At 45.3% G+C, this 22,413-nt stretch overlaps 1 long non-coding RNA gene across 1 annotated transcript; it reads right to left on the bottom strand.

Annotated features, from left to right (window-relative positions):
• Positions 1–746: 746 nt before the first annotated feature.
• Positions 747–4,412, bottom strand: LOC125452545 (uncharacterized). Its single transcript, XR_007247570.1, has 2 exons — positions 1,949–4,412; positions 747–1,034 (listed from the first exon to the last, which is right to left on the bottom strand). It is a non-coding gene; the product is annotated as an uncharacterized LOC125452545 (long non-coding RNA).
• Between the last annotated feature and the right edge of the window lie 18,001 nt (positions 4,413–22,413).

The raw sequence follows: 22,413 nt of genomic DNA, 5'->3' as shown, positions 1-22,413 counted from the left end.
GAAGGGAAATCTTCAGAAGTGCCCTGTTAAATTGTAAACATGCTACAATGCACCATTGACAAGAGAACTCAGGGAGAAAGCATGTGTCAAATAATAACGATGTGCAACAGCCGCGTGTTGCACCGTATTTAATCCCCTGCGTATTTAAAAACGAAACTGCGAGAGAAAAAGTGTGCAAACTGTACGCAGAGGGCTTTCCATACAGACGCGTAGCGTCTAGCAAAAATGAAACAAAATGGGGGTAAGGGTTGTTTCTTTTCGCAAATAGATGCACAATTAGGCTCCTTCATTTGCAGCATAAAAATAAAACACAGGAAGGTCAAAGGCTTACAGCATTTAGTTGGCATAAAGTCCTGTGACATTTCCAATATCAACAGGAGGGCATTAGAACCGGACCTTGACCTCATCCCGGGCTGTACTGTGTACATACAGTACAGGGAATTAGATTAATGCTCTCCGCTTCACCGTATCCCCGCCTGTTTTATTTTTGGCAAATTATTTCAAGAACTCTATTTACACCTTAAAGCCCCATCAATACGAGGCGGTGGGGGAGGGAGGAGGATTTCGGTGGGTATTTAATTTTTTAAAAAATGCAAAAATCATCCTACTAACGCACGTTCATTGCAATCTATTTTTGTTCGGAAAAATTAACGCAATCTTCCAAAGAGCAATGCACCAAGAAGCTCCTGAAGGGTTAAAGAAGGCGAGCCCGCCAGGTTAGGAAAGAAGGAAAGCACACAAAAGCATAAAAACAATGAATTCGCACGTTGGCTCTTTTATTTATTGGGGTTGCGTGGGACGGGTTGGGGGGAAAAGAAGTCCCATTCATGACAGCCGCTTCTAATTTTAGAGTGGTTGAATCACTAATTTGCAGTGCGCTCAGGATCTCCTTTCACTGCCCTCGTGTGTGTGCGCGCGCGCGTGTTTTTCTTCTCTCAAAGGCGCTTTCTTCGCATTGACTGGCGTTTCCGTCTGGTGAGGCTGGCCCCGGGTTTTGGTTACTTCGTTTTTCTCTCTGGCATTGCAATCCGCTGCTGCGAAATCAAGCATAAAAAAAACACGAGTCAACGCTGCAGGGATGCCGGTGAGGCGCGCGCCCTGGGTGCGGGCTTGTGGTGGTGCGCGCCGCCGTGGCATTCCGAATGGAATGTTGGTAAACGGAGCTCTTCATGACACGGAGCGTGAGAAGGAATAGAGTTGGAGGGGGGGAGGGGAACGCATGCGCACCTCTTCCTTCCTCCCCTACACAGAGGAGGGGGCGGGGCAAGGACAATGGAACTACGTCACCAGAGGTCCACTCCAGCTCCTCGCACTGGCGATGGGATGGTTTGGGGGGGGTTGGGGAGGGGTGGCGCAGCGCATGCGCGCGGGCGTCTGTCGAAGAACCGCTGTGGGTCCAGGAGGTGGGGTGAGTGATTGACAGGTGACGTCAGGCCGGGGCAAGCGAGGAAGGGGCAGTGAGAGGGAGAGCGAGCGAGTGAGTCCGGGCCGCGCGCTCCGGGGACAGGCGCTGCCGCTGCCATGAAGTTGCAACTTAGTAACCATTTCATGTAGATACTTTGTTTCTGTTTTTTTTCGCAGTCTCTGTTAACATCGCCGTGTTGTTATTGTTGGATTGTTATTGTATCCTTTTTTGTTGCATCGAGATTGTTGCATAGTCAGCAAGAAAAAGGTGGAGAGGGACGGAGGGCGAATCCTGCATTACACATACACACACACATACACACAGTGAGACACACACCCACCCAGAGACTGTGAGAATAGCGGGTGCGACACCCTGAGCCGGAGACTACCCCACCCCCTACTCCCCCTCCTCCTCCTCACCCCACACCACACACCTCCCCTCCTCTCCTCCACCTCTCAATCAAGAGGGAAGAGGATCTCTGATCCGCCGCCGCTCGCCATGTCGTCTGCCACGGTCGCCTCCACCCGGAGACAGTCCTGTTACCTGTGCGACCTGCCCCGCATGCCGTGGGCGATGATCTGGGACTTCACTGAGCCCGTGTGCCGGGGATGCGTCAACTACGAGGGCGCCGACCGCATCGAGTTCGTGATCGACACGGCCCGCCAACTGAAGCGGGCACACGGTTTCCAGGAGGGCCGCTCGCCGGGGCCGGTCGCCGTCGCCGCCAAAGCGGCCCTGGCTAAAGAGAGCTCGGCGCCGCTGGTGCACCCGTCGGACGGCTGCTCAACCAGGCCTCCCCAGCCGCTGGATCGGTACCCGCTGGCATCCGACCGGCCTCCCCCTCGCTTGGAATTCCCGACCTCGGCTCGGCAGAACGGCTCGCTGCTGAACGGCTACGCCAAGGGGGCGGACGAGCCGCCCGAGCTGAACCGGCAGAGTCCCAACTCGAGGAGGGGGGCTCCCCCGCCGCCGCTCCCCAGCCTGGTGCCCATGGTGAACGGCAGCTCGCACCCTCTGCCTCCTCCACCTACTCCTTCGTCGTCGTCCTCTTCCTCCTCCTCTTCCTCGTCTTCGTCCTCCCAGCCGCACGGTGTGAACGGTCGCCTGCTGGATGTAAACAAACGGCCCGGTAGCGGATCATCCTCCTCCTCCGCTCCCCCGGAACACGAGGCGACCGCCAAGGACTGCAGCAGCAGTAAGCACCGACCCGAAGGCCTGGCCGAGCTGGCCGACAGCCTCAAGAACCGGGTTGATGACTGGGCCGGTAAGCCCAAGACGGTGAAGGAGACGCTGATGAGCCTGGCCGGACACCCGCCGTTCGATGTCCGCTTCAAAAAGGAGCACCCGCTGCAGCACGGCCGGGTGCTGGCTTTCGAGGCCTCAGCTGCGGCAGCAGCGGCGGCTGCAGCCAAGTCAGGTAGGCGCTAGAGAAGTGCAGCACTCTCAGGTCTCCTGTGCCAATAACCCAATGCACAAGTTGCTGCAGAAGGAACGGGCAGGTGGTGAGGGCTCTGTTTGGGGAGAGGTGGGGTGCGAGCTGAGGCTACCTTTGCATGCCCCAGGGAACTCACTGTCTCCCTGTGTTTGCAAACACAGTGGGATGAAGCTAGAATCAGGAAAGTGGGCGGTGAGGGCTAGTAGGGGGTTACCTCTGCTCATCTTTATTGATAAAGTGGTGGAAAGAAGCCACTCGGCCATTCAGGCCTGTGACAAGAGCGTGCTACTTCCGGAAAGTGGGGCTTGACTGCAAAAGCAACCAGACCACGAGTGTGCGTTTATTTTCCTTCTAAGGTGCCTGCTATTGTTGTTTTCTGTGTTGCCAAGCTGCCTTTAAAATGACATCCCCTCCTCCCTCATTCCCACTCCTTCCTCCTCCATCACCAGGTACTCGGGGAGGACGCAAGAGGAAAGCGTCGCCTGAACCAGACACCGAAGGGACGGGGCCACCCCTTGGCAGCAAGGTCAACGGGGAGGGGCAGCCTTGGCCCCTGATGTCCACCGATGGGTTGAAGATGACGCCAGCACCCTATGCCCCGTCGCCTTCGCCCCACTCCACGCCGCCGGATGGCGGGCAGAATGGACAGTCTCCCATGGCCGCCTTGATTCTGGTGGCGGACAACGCGGGCAGTGTGCACTCGCCAAAGGAAGCTGGACAGGTCCATTCGACCACCCGACGCAATAGCAGCAGCCCCCTCTCGCCGTCGTCCCTGAACCAGAGGCGGATGGGTCACCGGGACGCAGCTGCGCCGGCGGGTAACCCTCACCCAGGCATTGAGCCAGTTCACCCGCCAAACATTCCAGACTCCTCGGTGCCCAGCAGTGTGCCCCTCTGTTGTACGTTATGCCATGAACGCTTGGAGGACACCCACTTTGTCCAGTGCCCATCGGTGCCCTCGCACAAATTCTGCTTCCCCTGCTCCAGGGAGAGCATCAAGCAACAGGGAGCCACAGGCGAGGTGTACTGCCCCAGCGGAGAGAAGTGCCCACTGGTTGGCTCCAATGTGCCCTGGGCTTTTATGCAAGGAGAGATTGCCACCATCCTTGCAGGAGACGTCAAAGTAAAAAAGGAGAGAGACCCATGATTCGCGTTTGTGTGTTTTGTGTTTTTTTTTTAAAAAAAGAGAACGACACTCTTGAAACTCCCAAAAAAAACTGATTTAATTGTATATACTCAACACGTAAACATGGCTGTACAATTTTGATTTTCAATACATTGTGTTTCTATATTTTTTGAAGATTAAGAAGGTATGTACTCATAATCGTTTTTCCTCTCTCTGATGTAAATCATTATTATACATTATTGGCAAAATCTTTCTGTACTGGCCTTTTTTCTTGGTGACAGTAACTGTTTAATGTAGACTGTGACTAACATTGCTTTCAGAGCACTTGGCAAAAAAAAACTGAATGCTTCTAGTTGTACCTGTATGCACTTGTTAAAATTGCCAAATACAGTTTTCTGGCATTTTATTAATACTTTATTAGTGTCTGTGATTACTTCTTCCTTTAAAATGAGTAATGCTTGAGTGGGGTGGAGAAGGGAGCACATTGACAGTGTTGTGAGCATTGTGATGTCATTAGGTACAGTAGGGAGTGGTTACATATACACATATAAAATGAAAAACCGCTATGGTGTGACCTTGAAATCTGCAGACGTTTCTGTTTTAATGAATAGCATAGTGCAAGATGGCATGCATGTACTTTGACTTTAGTGGCATGATTCTTGCCTAGCTATTGATTTTTGTTCTTTAGGCTGACTGCGTAGCAACTACTCAGGAAGTGCTAGCAATGCCTAAGGCATCTTTGTCTGTCTGTGGCTCTGTTTCTCTGTTGCACCCCCCCTCCCCCACCCATTCAGACCTACACACAGATACAGGGGCTAGGCTGGCTAAAATAGATCCGCTTAACCTACCCCCCACCCAGCTACGGTATTTGTTTAGTGTAATTCAATGTTTGGATTTTGTCAGACAATATAAATGTCTAACAAAGACTCCATTTATCACTGTGCCAGCACCCAGCTGAGAATGATTTTATCACTTGCACTTGCCAGCTAGAATACTGCCACAAAGGGAAAAGTTCATTTCTGATGATATTTATAGTGCCCACGGACAGACATGAGGGAAAATGGGAAATCAAAAGTATCACTTAACTACTGCCTGTGTTTTTTTTTTAGAAAAAAGCAAGCCAAATTTTGTCGCTTTTAAAGTTGGGGAAAGACTGCATCTTTTTATAAGTAAACCTGTTTCTAGAAAGAAAACAAATGATGCTCGATGCATGTTTTGCTGCATCACCATAGTTCAGGGGGTGCTGGGGGAAGGGAATCTGCAGCATCAGCAGTAAGGCCGAGTCACGTGACTTCCCTTGACATACAAGTCTGATCTCGGATGTACATTCGCAGTTTCTAATCCTGTTGATCAGTGTCTGCAGCTTTCAGTGCTGGAGACATAAGGCAGAGCGCAGTGACTGCCTATTGCAATAGGAAAGAATTACAAAATATACCCCATTTAACACTTCTCCCCAATTGCTCTGTTTTTCCAGATTTCTGTTTTTCCTTGTTGACATGAATGTTTTAATGACACATTAATGTGGAAAATGCACACGGAATATTCCTGTCTTCCACTCACTACCCCCTCCCCCTACCAGAATATGCAGAAGTGAGTCTGAATAGCTAAACAATGAAGATTATAATAAATTATGACCCCAATTCTCAAAATAGTCCATAAATAAATCGTGTCACAGTGAAGGGACTAACTTGTGGTGATCACAGGTTCCACCCAACAAATCAATCCTAAGCCTGTGTAGAAAAAAATTCACTGTGGAGGTAGTTGTTTTGCCAGATCATCATTCAGTTGCTCTGATTGCCGAATAGCTCTTTTCTTCCTGATTCTCAGCTGGAGATGTGGACTCATTCAGCTTTTTTTTAAATACTCGATCAGGTGACACTTCCTGGAATCCCTGAGTCACCCAAATGCCTTTTGTTTTGGGTACAATGTGGTGCTAGCACATCTCCTGGTCATACTCTCATTGTGCTGGTTCAGTGCAATCCAAAGAATTAGTTACAGTCACCAAGATAGTCACTCTTTCAATAAAGTCAATGAGATATTGGTCTTGAAAAGAGATGTAAACATGTTGTGCAGTGAGCCTGTTCAAACCCCCACAGATATCTCCAAATCTAGATTTAGTGTTTGTTGATCTGAGCCCTACTATTTGAGGTGTATTTAATTAATTGCCACAATAACTTTTGTTTTCAAATGCACTCCTCTCAAGATATGCATATGAGGCAGGACAGTAATTATTGAGGGAAACAAAGTTGAAGCAGAGAGTGTTGTATGAGAACTGCTTCAATCCCTAGCCTTTCCTCTTTCTTCCCCTCCCACCCCTAGTTCCCTTTTGTCAAGAAATTAGATTTATTTTTTGAGGTGTTTGCCTATTTTCAGTGTAAAGTATTAGGGGTGGGTAAGCTATCTTCCATGCATTTCTAGATCTGACGCTAATTCACCTCCACTTCCTTAAAACAGTATTCATAATCACTTCATTACAGTAATACTATGATCACTGTTGTAATAGTGTTCAAAAGTCAGACTTCTAATGGCAGCTTTCTGGCGCGTTAATTTGAGATCGGGTATGGCTGATTTGAGAGCTTGCTGTTGATGTTTACCCCTTTGAGAGCTGACCGTAAGTTCTCTCATGCTGAATCCCTAAATGACATGGTGCACTTTTAATCATTTTGGTCAAAGTGAGACCAATGAAGCATTGCTGCTGTTGTAAGTTGGGTTGGAAATGCAGGTCACTCAGTTCAGAGACAAGAAGATAGATCGTGTACACTCAAAATGTTTTTTAAATTTATTTAAGACTGCATTTACTAGTTGTTGCTGTCTCTCTGCCTCCTCCTATACAACAGTCTGTATATTTAAAATAGCATTGCGCTGGTCAATAAGGAATTTCCGAAAATAATCAGGCATGTTTTGCAGAACCATCTTACAAATTGACAGCTTGATGTAGTTCAGTCAGAGCTATGTTGTTAGTAACGTGAAGTGTGACTCCATCTGGGTGTTGTCTCAGGACATAGTAACAGGAAGAGGCCATTTAGTCCCTTAACTGTACCAGCATTTAATCAGGTCATGGATTGATCTATGTCTCAACTCTATTTGCTACTTGTTTGCTCCATGCCCTGGGGAACCCTTAGCTAATAATGATATGCTCCGCCTGGGCATTGAAATTGATTTCCACCCCCCCCCCACCCCGGCTTCCTGCAGCATTCACAATCTTTCAGAGAGGGAAGACAGGGAATGCCAGTACAGTTACACAAGGGCAAGCAAGTAGAGCGTGAAATCAATTTCTGTACAATAATACGGCAAATTGGAGAATCCTTCCCTGAATTAAAATGCTCAGGTTGCTCACTGTAATTGTTCTTTGACCATTGCTGCACCTTAAATGTCACGGTCACTCGATCAGCCTAGATTTTTGTATTTTGTATTGCAGAGCGTAATTGCTTTTCCTCATGTAAATGTGAGCCTCTCCAAATGAGGAGTGATTGTTTTTGCTGGGTGTGTTTGTCCAGATTCCTATCTCTGTTGCTCTGAGGGGTCCCTGTACTGTTTTACTATCTGATTTTATTAAATGTTAAAGAAACTGGTAGTGTGATCTGAATGCAGTGTTTGAGAGGAGAGTGAAAACAGTTTCAATAGTAATTCACAAGGAAATTGGCTAAATACTTGCTGGGGCTATAAGGAAAGAACAAGAGAATGGAACTAATTGGATAAGGTTTAAACAGTGGGCATGGCAATGATGGGCTTTATCATTTTGTGCTGACAGTCATCAGTTACTAATCCATCCCTGAAATACAGCAGCCTCTCCCATACAAAGTGCCACTCTACCCTGCCAAAAATTTCAACTTCTTCTGAAATGTTGGTTCACAATTTCTCGTCCTTTTCCACTGAGCATAATGTTGATGTGACATTAAATAGATAGATCCAGCATTAAATTGGGATCAAGCATTTCACCAGCACCATAGCCAAGCTGTAATATGGTGAGTCCCAGTTTACAGATCACTGCAGAGTTGTCCTCGGCACTGAGCAGTGTTATAATGGTCCAGTCTGTCTCTGGCTCTGCACTTTTCCTCTCAAAAGGATAAACGATAAATGCAGACCCATGATCAACTTGTCAAGTTCAATATCCAACCCCCTATACTTCCAACATTCCAAACTCTCAGTCCCTGTGGTTAACCTTGACTGCATCTGCAAGGAATCTTAACAGAAAGCCACACGTGCTGTTAGAGAAGCATTTGGTATTTCTTGTCACCTGATTCTTTCCTGAGAACTGACGAGTTTAAAGATCTCTTCCAATAACCAGAGGTCTTAGTGATATTCCACGGTTCTTCGTGGGTCTGCAATCAACAGCAAGGCAATGGTTGCATATCAGATCACACAACATTTGTTCAATTCCTGTCACAGCTCCAGGCTTCTTATTTGCACGTTTTTTGGCAAAGTAGTCTCTTCATCCCTGGGATTGTTTACTTTGTTCAACTTCATTTCAGCCATAAAACACAGTAATACCCCCAACAGTGGAGTTCCTTAGTACAAAGGGGCTTGTGTAGGAGTTCAGTAATATTTGAGACATGCAGAAGGGGCCAAGCCCCTGAGGGGGTGTGGAGGGATGTGTGTGTAAGTTCAAGAACAGTTTGGATTTGTATGTTATTAAAAATATGGAATTTGTTTGCACTGCTGATTCACTTGAGGGGTATCACATGCTATCCCGACAGGACTTCTGTGCGTGCGCTGTGATAGAACGACCAACAAAGGAGTTGTGGACTTCGGAAAGTATGTAACAAAACACAAAGCCGTAATCTTCCTGTAAGCTAGAGAAGTGGACACACAATTGCATCAGCAGACTAGCATCACGCTGGCCTGCAATTCCAGCTGTAAGGTGAAAGCTGGGGAAAATACACAACTACATTCTGCAACGTTGGCAAGTCCAAACTGGCCTCTTGCAGATTACTAGCAGAGACTTTGGAATAAGTGCAATTTAATAGGACCCAACCACAACTGACAGGGTACATTTTTACATCACTTGCCCGCAGTGCTTTGGGAGGGTGTCTGTTTTTGGCAAGAAGTTGGAGCTGGTATCGTGACTAAAGAGAGTCAAATCGCCTTGGGTGTATTTTTGAAACTTGAATGAAAAGCGGAACCAGACAAGCACTAATAGAAACCCGTCAATGCCCTGAGGCTGTGTGTGTGCACATATGACACCCACACGTTATTACACAAAGCATGAGGATGCGGAAGACAGCATGTTACTGCATGAAAAGGGAATTGCAAAAACAGCTGTCATTTGCCAAGGTATGTGGGCATGTTTTGAGAAGTTGGTTTGTTTATCCTTCTGTGCTTTAGAGATGTAAATTTCCTATGGACTATTGGCAGAGAGAGAAAAAAAATTCTTCTGGCTGTTAGCTCTCAATATCACACACCTGGAATGTCCTCCAAACCCCCCAACTAACCTTACAAAGGCTGCATTTCAAACTACTTTGGAAAGCGATCCAGGGTGCCCCAAAGTTATGAAAGAATTTATAGAAATGCAAATTGTTTTAAAAGGTGAATGTATTTTCCTGTCTGTACTGGTAATCCTGAAGCCCTTGCCAAAGTTCTGGGCACATCCCACCATGGCAGATGGTGAAATTTGAATTCAGTAAAATCATGAATTTTTAAAAAATTGGCTGTAATGCTGACTACTGTCGATTGTTGTAGAAAAGGAAAACATATGGTTCACTGTGTCTTTTAGGGAAGGAAACTGCCAGCCTCACTTAGTCTGGCCTACATTTGACTCCAGACCCACACCAATATGGTTGATTTTTAACTGCCCTCTGGGCAATTAGGGCTGGGCAATAAATGTTGACTTGGTCAAGGATGGCCACATCTTGGATTTCTTTTCAGAAAAGAACAATTCCCATATCAGTTTCCAAGATTTGAGAACATTTCAGCATTGGTCACTTCAAATCATATGATCACCGTGAGATCCCCACACAAGCTGCACACTAGCCATGACATACCCACGTGCTCACAGCAGCGCAGTATAGATAGAATCAGAGACTGATGCTGTGCATAACTTGCCCTTTGGCCCAACGTCTCTGTGCTAGCTATTTTTCTCCTTTTCAAAAGTTTATCCTTAAGAAAGTTACTATTGCACCAATGCATTGAGCCAAAACCTTCTGGTTCCCCCTCTCCCGCCCCACATTCTTAAGCCAAATATTTGAAATCTGTCTCCTGCATCTGCATCCCCCTGCCGGCACAAGCAGTCCCTCTTCGAGCAAACCCTTCAAGATGTTGAACAATCTCCGTTTTTGTTCCCTGCCTAAACCTCTGCCTCAGCTGTGCACGTACAACTGGTTTCACGTTTTCACCAAGAATAACTGTCCCCACCCAATGGCAACAATCTGTTTGGGGAGGGCGAAAGAAAATGCTGCCGTCAAGAATTTCAAATCATCATCATCCCTTAGTAGGGCGGAGTTAAAAGGTAGAATGCAGGAATTTAAATAGCAGTTGCTTTGGAGTTGGGAGGTCCGTGCTAATTTTATTTGTTGCCGCATTGCAAAGAGGCACAAACAAGTCCCCTTGCATTCCGGTACCAGGGATTACTGATGGTAAACTGCGGGAGGGTGGAGGGAGAAGGTCGATTCTAAACCAGGAAAAGTAAACCAATGGACCAGCTGGACAAACTATAATTAGACAAACCACTTGGCTTTCAGCAGCCATTCATCACTGCAGCTAACACCAAGAAAGGAATTTCTGTTCGGTTGCCTACTTGTTTTTTTTAAACAATTATATATATCTAATCTGGCAGTCAAAGAGGCCGATTGCGAGACAGGCGCAGTGATGTACCGCCCAGATTGCTTAGAGCCTTTGCCTGCATTGCATTGTGAACCTCATTCTCCTGAGCAAGGCTTTGGGTTGCTACCATTGGACAGCTTGGCAGATACACGTTGCAGTTGCCAAGGTGACGGGGATGCGGGGCTCTTCGCAAAACAGTTTGAGTCTTGCAGGATGATGAAATTAAAAACAAAAAAAACTCCCCGCCTCCGTTCGTGCAACCGTAAATCATTATTCAACAAAACAGAAAGAAAAGGCGCAGGCTCGTCAGAGAGGCCGCTTTAATCCAAAAATATATATTTCAACCAGCCACTGTTAATACCCTTTCCCGCACCTACACCCCCTCCGGTTCTTCTGATGTGTGTCTACGCCTGGACACTGCACCATTTTCACCTGTCACTCACCCTGCCATGTCCCTATTGTTTTTAAACTAGGAAGTGGATACACACTGATTGCAAGTGGGAAAGGCGTTAGGATTTGACTCTAACCTCTGCTTCTTTTACTATTTCGAGTGATATCAGTCAGCAATTACACCGGCATCAGCACAGCAAAATAAAACAACACGCGATTGGCTCCCAAGCGCCTTTTTATCAGTTATTTGTTTACAGGTCATTCGGTTGCAGATCCTTCTCGCCGTTTAAGCTGAGGGAGCTTTCCCTCTCGACATGTGACACTTGTTTAGAAGGACCTTCTAGAAGCCGCCTACCTCGCCCGTAAGCTTGGACATGTATTCCACAATCAGCCTCTGCTTCGCTGCTTCATTGAGCTTGGCCGATTTCATGCTTACAGCAGCTGGATAAAAATGTTGTGGTCTCTTTGGCCAATGCTCTTTAACGTTCTGTAATGCCCCTCCCCAGCCCACCTATTGCCCGGTTATCCCCGCTTTATGCCGCACCGGGTCTGTAGTATTGGAGTAAGAACATTGATTTCGATCATATTGAGCAGCAAGATTGGGATGGAACGAGACCATTCGGCCCCTCCAGCCCGGTCTGCCATTTCACAAGATCACTGGTTGACCCACCTCTGAGAATCCCTGCAATGGCCGTCGAGCCCACACGTACAGAAGAGCATACCACCCAGAGCCACCCTGCCCCCGTCATCCTCAATTCCCCACAGCTAACGCTCCCAACGTACGTATCCCTGGACACTGGGAAATTTACCATGGCCAATCCACCTAACCTGCATGTCTTTAGATTGTGGGAGGAAACCGGTAAGCACAGACACCGGGACAACGTGCAAACTCCACACAAATAGTCGCCCCAGGCTGGAATTGAACCCAGGTCACGAATGCTGTGAGGCAGCAGTGCTAACCATTGAGTCCCATTGTTGCCCCATTCTTTATCCCTTGTTCCTAGAAAGCCCGTCAATTTCTGCTTAGAAATGTTCAATTCAACCCCCAACTCACTATCAACTTTTATGGCAGTGCTGACCATGTTTCTGTCCATCCAACCTATCAAATCACTTCTAGTGCTTCAATTAGATCATTCCTTATTATTCAAAGTGATTACAGCCTCACAGTGATCAAAGTTGCAGTGGAGAAGACATCAACTGTATACGGCCCAAGACATGGGTATACAAACAATCAGCAATGGAGGGAAGCCAATCAAGCCAATGACTGAGGTGTGGCAAGTCAGCAATGCTGATTCCCCATCAATACACCATACAGAATAAATACTAATTATTGGACCATTCACTTTATTGGTTGTAGACATCTGCATTTTATCTCTCACGAAAAGTTAATACAATATTGATACTTTCACAAATTATTCAAAATAGATTGATAAAGATAGCAGGGTATTGTCAAAGGATCAATGTGTGTCGTTTTGTTATTCGTCAGATGTGGGCATTGCTGGCTGGCCCAGCATTTATCATTCATCCCTAGAAGCCCTTGAGAGGGTGGTGGTGAGCTGCCTTCTTGAATAGCTGCAGTTCATCTCCTGTGGGTTGACCTACAATGCCATTAAGGAGGGAATTCCAGTATTTTGGCCCAGCGACACAGAAGGACGGCAACTTATTTCCAACTCAGGATGGTGAGTGGCTTTGAGCAGAACTTGCAGTTACTGGCGTTTCTATGCATTTGCTACCCTTGTCCTTCTAGATGCAAGTGTTTGTGGGTTTGGAAGGTGCTGTTTCAGGATCTTTGGTGAGTTTTTGCGGTGCATCTTCTAGGTAGTACACATTGCTGCTACTGAGCATTGAAGATGGAGGGAGCAGATAATTGTAGATTTGGTGCCCATCAAGTGGGCTGCTTTACTCTGGATGATGTCAAGCTTCTTGAGTATTGTTGAAGCTGCACCCATCCAGGCAAGTGGGGAGGATTCCATCACATTCCTGACCTGGGCCTTGTAGATGGTGGACAGGCTTTGGGGAGTCAGGAGGTGAGTTACCAGCTGCAGTATTCCTAGCCTCTGGCCTTCTGTTGTAGCCACTGTGTTTATGTGGCGAGTCCAGCTGAGTTTCTGGTTAATGGTAACCCCGGGATGTCATTTGGATAATGTCCAGATCTTGTTGCATTGGAACATGGACTGCTTCAGTATCTGACAAGCTGCAAATGGTGCTGGACATTCTAAAACTATCGACGAACATCCCCACGTCTGACCTTATGATGGAGGGAAGATTGTTGACGAAGCAGCTGATGATGGATGTCTTTAAAACTCCTGCAGAAATGTCCTGGACCTGACATAACTGACCGATAACAATGACAACCACCTCTCTATGTGACAGGTATGACTCCAACCAGCAGAGTTAGGGCAATAATAAGACAATAAGATACAGGAGCAGAGGTTGCCATTCAGCCCATTGAGCCTGCTCTGACATTCAATAAGGTCATGGCTAATCTGATAATCTTCAACTTTACTTTCCTGCCTTTTCCCCATAACTCTTGATTTCACCCAAGGGGTGAATATTTTTTCTGTCTCAGCCTTTAATCTACTTAGTGACCCAGCCTTGAAAGTGGTCTGCAGTAATGAATTTCATCAGTTCACTACCCTCTGAGCAAAACAAAAAATCAGGAATTGCTGGAAAATCTCAGTGAGTCTGTTCACATCTGTGGAGAGAAAGCAAAGTTAATGTTTCAGGTCTGGTGACACTTCTTCAGAGCCGTCTGTGAGAAGTGATTTCTGATTAAATGTGCAACCTCTTATTTTGAGATTATGTCCCAGATTCTCCAACATGGAGAAATAATGCCTTTCCATCTACTCTGTCAAGCTCCCGAAGAATCTTGTGTGTTTCAATAAGATATCCTACCATTCTTTGAAACTCAGTTAGTACAAACTCAACCTACTCAACCTTTCCTGATAAGAAAATCTATCCATACCCAGTATCAACCTAATGAACCCTTTCTGGATGATGCCAATAAATACCAATAAATCTTTCCTTAGATAAGGGGCCCAAAACTATTCACAGCATTCCAGCAATGGTATGACTAGTACCTTGTATGGTTTTAGCAAACCTTTTCTACACTTTTGTATTCCATTCCCTTTGTAACAGAGGTCAGTAATCCACATGGTTTTCCCATTTTCGGCTGAACCCGGATGCTAACCTTTTGCGGTTAATGCATTAGGACTTCCCAAATCCCATTGTGCTGCAATTCTCTGAATTCTTTCCTCATTTAAATATTAAATAATATTCAGCTTTTTTATTCTTCCTGCCAAAATGCGTAACCCCATATTTTGGCATATTATAATCTATCTGCCATGTTTTTATTCACTCACTTAATCTGTCTAAATCCCTCTTTTTGCCATCCTCCCTGCCTGCCTTCCCACCTACATTTGTGTCATAAACTTGGTGATTGCACATTCACTTTCCTGATCCAAGTTGTTAATATATATTGTGAATAATTATAGCCCCACCACTGATCCCAGTGGCCTTCCATTACTTTCAACCCTCTGAGACTTAGAGGTTGTCATCCTAAAAATGCCTCTTTATTCCAACTCTGTTTTCTATTAACAAGCCGATCTTCTAACTGTGATAATATTCCACCCAACACCATGTGTTTTTACTATAAATAGCCTGGGTTGCGGTACCAAAGTATATCATATCCTCTGCTCCCCCTTTATCTATTGTGCTTGTTATCTCCTCGACAGGTATAATAAATTTTCAGGCATGACTTCCCCTACATGAAGCTATGCTGACTCTGCTTGATTATCCCACACACTACTAAATGTTCTGTTGTTACATCCTTTATAACAGACTCTTCACATTTTCTCAATGACAGATGTTAAGCTACCGGGCCCGTAGTTACCTGTTTTGTGGTTTCCTTTTTTTTAAATACGTGTTTTACATTAGCAGTTTTCCAACCCTGTGGGACTTTTCCAGAATCTAAGGGTTCATGAATCCACTGTAGGTTCTTCCCTTAATACTCTAGGATACAAATCGTCAGTTACAGAGGATTTACTGGCCTTCAGACCCAATCATTTCCTTAGCACATTTTCTCTGGTGATAGTTATTGTGTTCATTTTCCTCTCCACCCACTTTGGCCAATGGACTACAGTCACCAGTGATTTTTTTTCCTGTTATTTCTTACCTCCACCCACATGGATTCTGCACCTTCCGAGCCAAAATCTGTAGGTCATGCTTGGACTTTTCAGTCATCTCAGAAGCCACTGCACTGGAATGGATACAAGTCATTCTCAACCCCAAGGGACTGTCACAGAAAAAGCCTGGCTGTCTTCCTAAACTTCTCTTACTTTTCTGGTTCATTGCTAGATCAAGCACTAGATCCTTCTTTAGCTGGGAAAAGACACAGAGCTTTGAAGTCACAAGCAATTCTTGAAATCTAATGAGACAAGTGGTGTCCTTGTCCACCATAACAATTCTATGAAGTGTGTCAGCACTGCAAAGGAAGACATGCATTTCTATAACATCTTTCACAGCCCAAAGCACTTTACAGTGGCTTAGTGGTTAGCACTGCTGCCTCACGGTACCAGGGACCTGGGTTCCATTTCACCCTTAGGCCGTTGTCCATGTGGTATTTGCACATTCTCCCTGCGACTGTGTGGGTTTCCTCCGACAGTCCAAAGATGTGTAGGTTAGGATATGCTAAATTATGCAGGCTGGGTGGATTGGCCATGGGAAATGTAGGGCTCTGGAGATGGGGTGTGATGCTCTTTGGCGGATCGATGGGCCAGATGGCCTGCTTCCCTGCAGTGGGGATTCTATGACATTCTTTTGAAGCACAGTTATTGATGTAATGATGGATATGTGGCGGCCAGTTTGCTGGTAAGGGGAGAAACATTGGTTAACGCACAAGAACCGAGTCTCCTGATGTGCTTTGAAGTAGTACCTGGCTTCTTTATACATTCAGTTGAGAGCACAAATTGGGTACCAATTGAAAGACTGAGCTTAACTCTTTGGATTGGGTCCAGAATGCATACTTCTCAGAGACAAAATGACAAACCACAAACTAACTTCTGTTTTGACCAAGTGGTTTTATTTGTTTCTTTCGCTATTATGTTAAGGAAATTCCAAACTTTTTAGGGTCTCCTGGGAAGAACACCATTCAAGAGGTGGAGAGGGGCCCTTGTGGCATGGTGGTAGCACCCCTACCTCTGGGCCAGGTGACCTGGTTTCAAGTCCGACCAGCACCAGGGGTGTACAATAATTGAACAGGTTAATTTGGAAAATATCTGTAAAGGACTGAGCAAAAATATGAGGGGCAAATTGCTGACTGTACTTAGAATCTCAATTAGGTAGCCATCTGCCCTTTAGCATTAGCTGCCTTGAACAGAATTGCTCCTATTTTTAGAACACATATCAGTTGGTTAGAGCCTCTGGTAAATAACGGAGGGAATGTGAGAGGAAGAGCGTTTGTGCACTTTGAGCTGTGAGAAAGAGATTCATTAGCAGCTCCCAGCAGCAGAATAAAACCATTGCTAAAAGTCATGACCTACAGAGAGGCTCGAATTAGCTTGTGTAACGTCTCTGCTTTCATTTGGATTCTGGAGCCTCTGTTTCTGCTTCCCTGTTACGTGGCTGGAAGTCTGTAAAATGGAAACTAGGACCGAGGCTGCACTTGGAGATGAGAGCGAGGTTGTTTGTGCCTTGACTGATATGGCTATGTGAGCGGCTGGCGCGCAGCCATAGCCTAAGAGAGGCCCCTTTAGTCTAACAGGAAGGGCTTTGTGCAGTCATTATTTATGGTATGTAGTGCTAACATCAGCTGATGGGGCGCATTGATTAAGATGACTAGCAAATAACAGTTAAGCGTTTGAGTTCTGCTTTCCCAGCGAGCTTCTCTGAGGGAGTTATTCAGCAGGATCTGCGACAATCCTTGCACAGTGAGAGATGCCATTTACATCACTGACGCAACTTGTGCCTCAGCTAAATACCACACCCACTACCCCCCCAATCCACATATCCCCCTTCCCCTCCTGCCCCCTACCCCATCCCGGCTATTCACATAATGTTTTTGTCACAGGAGCTTCACGAAACAAGCGATTCACAGGAGAGCAGAGCTTCCTGTAGCAGTGACCCGTCCCTGCCCGCCTCAGGTCACAAAGGAACCTTTCCCAGCAGCTTCCTTAACAGCTGCCTGTTGACCACTCACAGGGAAGGGTCTGTGAAACTAGAATTTGTTGGAGGGCGGCCCTGGACGACAGTAGCAAGACAAGGAAGGACCCCCATGTTTTTGACCCAGTCTTCTGCACCGAAGTGTTGGCAACTCTGAACAGCCTCCTGGAATTTCAACCCCCAACCTTTACAGATAGTCTCTCCAGGTCCATTTTCGAGTGGAAGAGAAAAAAAATGCTCGCACACGTTAAGAAAACAAAACACCAATAAATTCCAACCTCCCCCCCCCCCCACCACAGCGCAATGATTTTCCTCCTGGCTTGGGTTTTCTCCCAGTAATGTGTCTGGGAGATTAATAATACATTCCGAGAGACTCCAGGACAATTCTGGACGGGATGGCAACCCTTCGTACACTGCTGAAGTCAGCAGCAGTGTTACCATTAACAAGTGGAGCTGAGATAGAAAGAGGTCGCCATGGAAATTTAACTAAGTAGGTAATGGGTTGTTGAGGTTAGATTTCTGTGCTGTTTCTCTCTCTCTCTCTCACACACACACACACCCATTAAGCTGGGCATTGTGCCAAGATTGCTAAAGAATGTGGGCTGGCATGAGCTCATTGTTGCTAGCATGCAGGCACATCTAGAATATTCTATGCTGCAGCCAGATCCGAATTAATCAAATGCAATATCGATTAATAAAGACTGGGAAAAGGCATTTTCAGGGTTTATCAAAGAGATTAAAAACAAACTATATTGTTTTCTTACTCCATTAAAAAAACTCTCCTCAGTAATCTCTCAGGCACAGTTTGGAGAAAGACTTGTAATTCTAATGTTAAATTAGTCTCACTTGCTATTCTGGACTATTAATTTGGAGAGAAGCTGTTACATGAGCCACTAAAACCCTTATATTGTTATTTATGGACTAAAAGCTGTACATTTGCCTGTTGACATATTCGGCAGTGGGAGGGTTCAGTTTTTAGTTCAGTTCAAACCCACTGCTTCCCTGTTTTTTGCTGAGTTACAGCTGTGTTTCACCAAAAACCACCAGAACTTCTTTCAACCACTTCCTTTCTTGCACAAAATAGTTGTGTCACAAAGCTCCTCTTAGACAGAGACAGAAACACGCAACGTTTGTTTTTGCAATTGGAGAGGGAGAGATATAGTGATAGAAAAGGCTATTTTCCCCCTCAATTACTCATGGTGCCACTGAATTTGAGTCACTTGCAGTTCCAGATTGCACTGAGAGTTTTTATATACCTTCTAAATTAGCTCAATCTTCCAGCAAGGCCACAATAAACACACACACACACAAAATTAAAGGATTAGACTACATTAAAAATAAAAATCCTACGCCAGATGGTTTAGATATTCATCTGTATTTGAGTTTGTGCGTTGTAAATGGCACAGGATATCAGAGCAGGAGTTGCATAAGCAACTAATTAGAACATAGATCATATTTGCCAGAATTTATGTGGCAGAGTACTCAACATCTACTCGAGAGACAATCCGTCATGATATTTTCTGTTTGTTTTATTTCATGTAAAATCTAGAGCAATGATGCAAATACTAACTTTCCACGCCAGCCTGATTTTTAAATTCTCACCATTAACTCCCTCCCCCACTTCAGTACCTCTCCAGATCTCTGGTGTTACTCCACTACTAGCCTCTTGCTCTACTCTGAAGTTAATTAGGTGGCCATTACTTGCTGTGATTTGAGCAGCCTAGCACCCCTAACTCTACAATCCCCTTCATTTAAATGGCCTGCTGAAACCATCCGCCCTCCCACCCACTCCTTTTAACTACACTTATAGTCAAGTTGCTGCTCTAAGTGGGGCTTGAACCCACAGTCATGTAGGAGAGCAGGAACAGTGTGACCTGCAGAGCCATGGTTGACACTGGACCAGGTGGTCTGATAGCCTTTACCAACATTACACCCATGACTTGCCCACAGCTCAAATGTGGCTCATTAGTGTAAGGTGCTTTGGGGTATCCTACAGATGTTGTATAAATGCAAGTCTTTGTTTTATTCCTTATGTCATGTGACACAACAGGGGCTTCCATAAATAACTGAGTCCTGGGGTGGCCCTATTTGCAAGATAAAGGTTGATTGCAAAGATGACTCTCAATGGCTTTGGTTGTGCGGTGTGCCTGGGTAGCTCAGAGGTTGCCAACACCCCAGGATTGTCTTGTACGCTCTAGGAAAGTGTCACCTGGACACTGTTACAAGCAAAAGCTCTGGAGCAGAATTGCTGGCATGTTGAAAAAGGAGTTATTTTCTCTTTTTTTGTTATCTTCTTTTTATGATTGGTAATGGTATTAGAGGTAGTCGGAAAGGGCAGTAAAATCACTATTTGACTGTGTCAAGTTGAGTGTGTTGTGTAATGAAATTTCCAGTAATACAGTCGGTTCTGTTATAACGCAACAGTTGTGTTCCTGCACTACATTGCTTTATAGAAAATTGTGCTGTAGGAATAACGACGCCTATGGGAAAAGCAGGGTTAGGGACAGACCACCAAAAAAATCACTCAAAATCGTTTAAAAATCACTCAGAAGCCTAACACAGAGGATAGCACAATTTGAACAAATGTTTAATTCATATCTAATAACAAAATAAAAGTAAATTTAACACATTATCTTGAAAAACGTCAAGATGAGTTGATGGAGGAGGAGTTTTTGAGGTTGTTCTGTTGTTAATGCAGGGTCTAAGCTTTGTTGTCATCATCATCATCACCTTCAGGTGCAGTTATGCTTGCAGGTTTAGGGTGAAAAATAATTAACCCAGAAGTGGATGGCTGTGGTTCACTGTTTTCTGACTGTTTCTTGGGGGTTCACTTCAAAAAAGACATCCAGTTTTTGCTGCTTTGCCATTTTCCTGCTTTCATGAAGAAGCTGATCATGTGGTGCCAAATAAGATCTTATTCCACTAACTGCTACCCTGCTGTGTTCTGCATTTGTAATCATTGTCCCCTAAGAGCTGCGACTGCTTCTCAATTTTTCCCTCAGGATAGGAGACAAAACAGAAGTGGAAAGCTCTCATGTTGCTGCATCCTGGACTTCATCTTCTTCATCTCCAGCTTCTACTTCCTCCTCAGTGACGAGTTGTTGTATATCAGCTGTAGAGAGGTCTTCACAGTGGGACTCAAGCAGCTCTTCAACATCCTCACTCTCCACTTCTTCAAATTTAACCTGCTTTGCAAGATCAACACAATTCTTGGAAGCTCTTCTGTGGGATCAAAACCTTTAAAATCTTGAAAAGAATCTGGGAGAAGCCTCTGCTAAACTGCATGCAAGCAGTCCTTATGACATCACCTCAGGCCTTCACAATAATGTCAATTGCATTCTTGATGTTAAAGCTCTTCCAAACTTGAAGAACACTGTCCTTGTCCCTCTCAGTGGCTGCAATCAGCTTCTTAAATGTTCGCCTTAAATAATAAGCTTTAAAAGCTGCTATTGCACCCTGGTCCATGGGTTGAAGGAGAGAGGTTGAGTTTGGGGGGGGTTGCCAGTGTAAAGACTCTTTCGGTGCTAACATTGCGCATGCTCATGACAGATTCGGCAAATTAACTGATGAACTCTGAATCATAGAGTCAGACAGCACTGAAACAGATCCATTGGTCCAAGTTGTCTGCACAAACGGTACATTTTTGTGAATGAATTATTTATTCTCACATATATCTAGAAAGATGCAGCGAAAGGTGTTTTGTTGCTACAGTCCGCCGCCATTTAAGGTTACAAAAAGAATGAAAAGAAATTACACAAGTAGAGTTCATCTTCTGTAAGAAGGGGCTTCAAACATGGCTCCAGGGCTTCTGCAAGGTGTCCCAGGCCTCACAGAGTCCTCACCTTTCAGGCCTTCCACAGCCAGGAGTCCCCGCACCAAGCACTGAATTCATGCCAGCATTTGGCCCATATCCCTCTAAATCTTTCCTATTCATATAGCCATCCAGATGCCTTTTCAATGTTCTAATTGTACCAGCCTCCACCGCTTCCTCTGGCAGCTCATTCTGTACATGCACCACCTTCGGCGTGGAAATGTTATCCCTCAGGTCCTTTTTAAATCTTTTCCCTCTCACCCTAAGCCTATGCCTTCCAGTCTTACACCACCCCTAGAAAAGACCTTGTCTATTTACCTTATCTATGCCCCTCATAATTTTATAAACCTCTAGAAAGTCACCCCTCAGCCTCCAATGGTCCAGGAAAAAAAGCTCCAGCCTATTCAACCTCTCCCTATAACTCAAACCCTCCAGCTCCAGCTACATTGTTGTAAATCTTTTCTTCACCCTCTCAAGTTTATAAACATCCTTCTTACAGAAGAGCAATCAGAATTGTAAGCAGTCTTCCAAAAGTGGCCTCACCAATGTCCTGTATAGCTGCAACATGACATCCTAACTCCTGCACTCAATGCACTGACCAATAACGGCAAGTGTACCAAATGCTCCCTTCACCACCCTGTCGACCTGCAATTCTACTTTCAAGGAGCTACGCATCTGCACCAGATGACCAGCCACAGTCAAAGCCTCTTTGCTGAATCTAAGCTCCGGCACCCTACCCCAACTCTCTGATGAGAATCTTCCTTCATACTCCAGCTGCTGTCTCTCTTGAAGGCTTTCCCACTAAATGGATTGGGAGGGAGAGTGGCTGGTTGCCTGCTAAGAGTTGTGAGTCTTTTTCTGTACTGATTCTCCTCTGCCCAGATGGACAAATATTGGTCAGTATGCCTCTGTGTGTTGGTTGATTCCTTCTCCAAACTGGGTGTGATTCAGGTCCATCCCTGCATTCAGTTAACTTTAAATTCAATTTGTTCTTCAATACTCACTTCTCAAAGAGTTCTCAGCAATGCTATCCATGTTAAATAGATATTCCATCGGACTTACAGTACAGAAATGGGCCATTCACCCTCATTGGTCTATGCCAGTATTATTCTCCATGCCAGCTTCCTTGCACTCCCATTCATTTTGTCCAAACAGCAGAATTTCTATCCGTTCTCCCTCACCTTATCGAACTACATCTTGGCAGTTTGCCTCACACACTTCATATTGTGAGTTTAACAAGTCTCTCAAGCAAATTTCACATTCTCACTATTGTCTGGAGGAAAGATGTTTCTCCTGAATCCCTTATAGGTGACTCTCTTACATTTATG

Source organism: Stegostoma tigrinum, chromosome 4, assembly GCF_030684315.1.
Source record: "Stegostoma tigrinum isolate sSteTig4 chromosome 4, sSteTig4.hap1, whole genome shotgun sequence".
NCBI lineage: Eukaryota > Metazoa > Chordata > Chondrichthyes > Orectolobiformes > Stegostomatidae > Stegostoma > Stegostoma tigrinum.
This window is presented reverse-complemented; position numbering and strand designations above follow the sequence as displayed.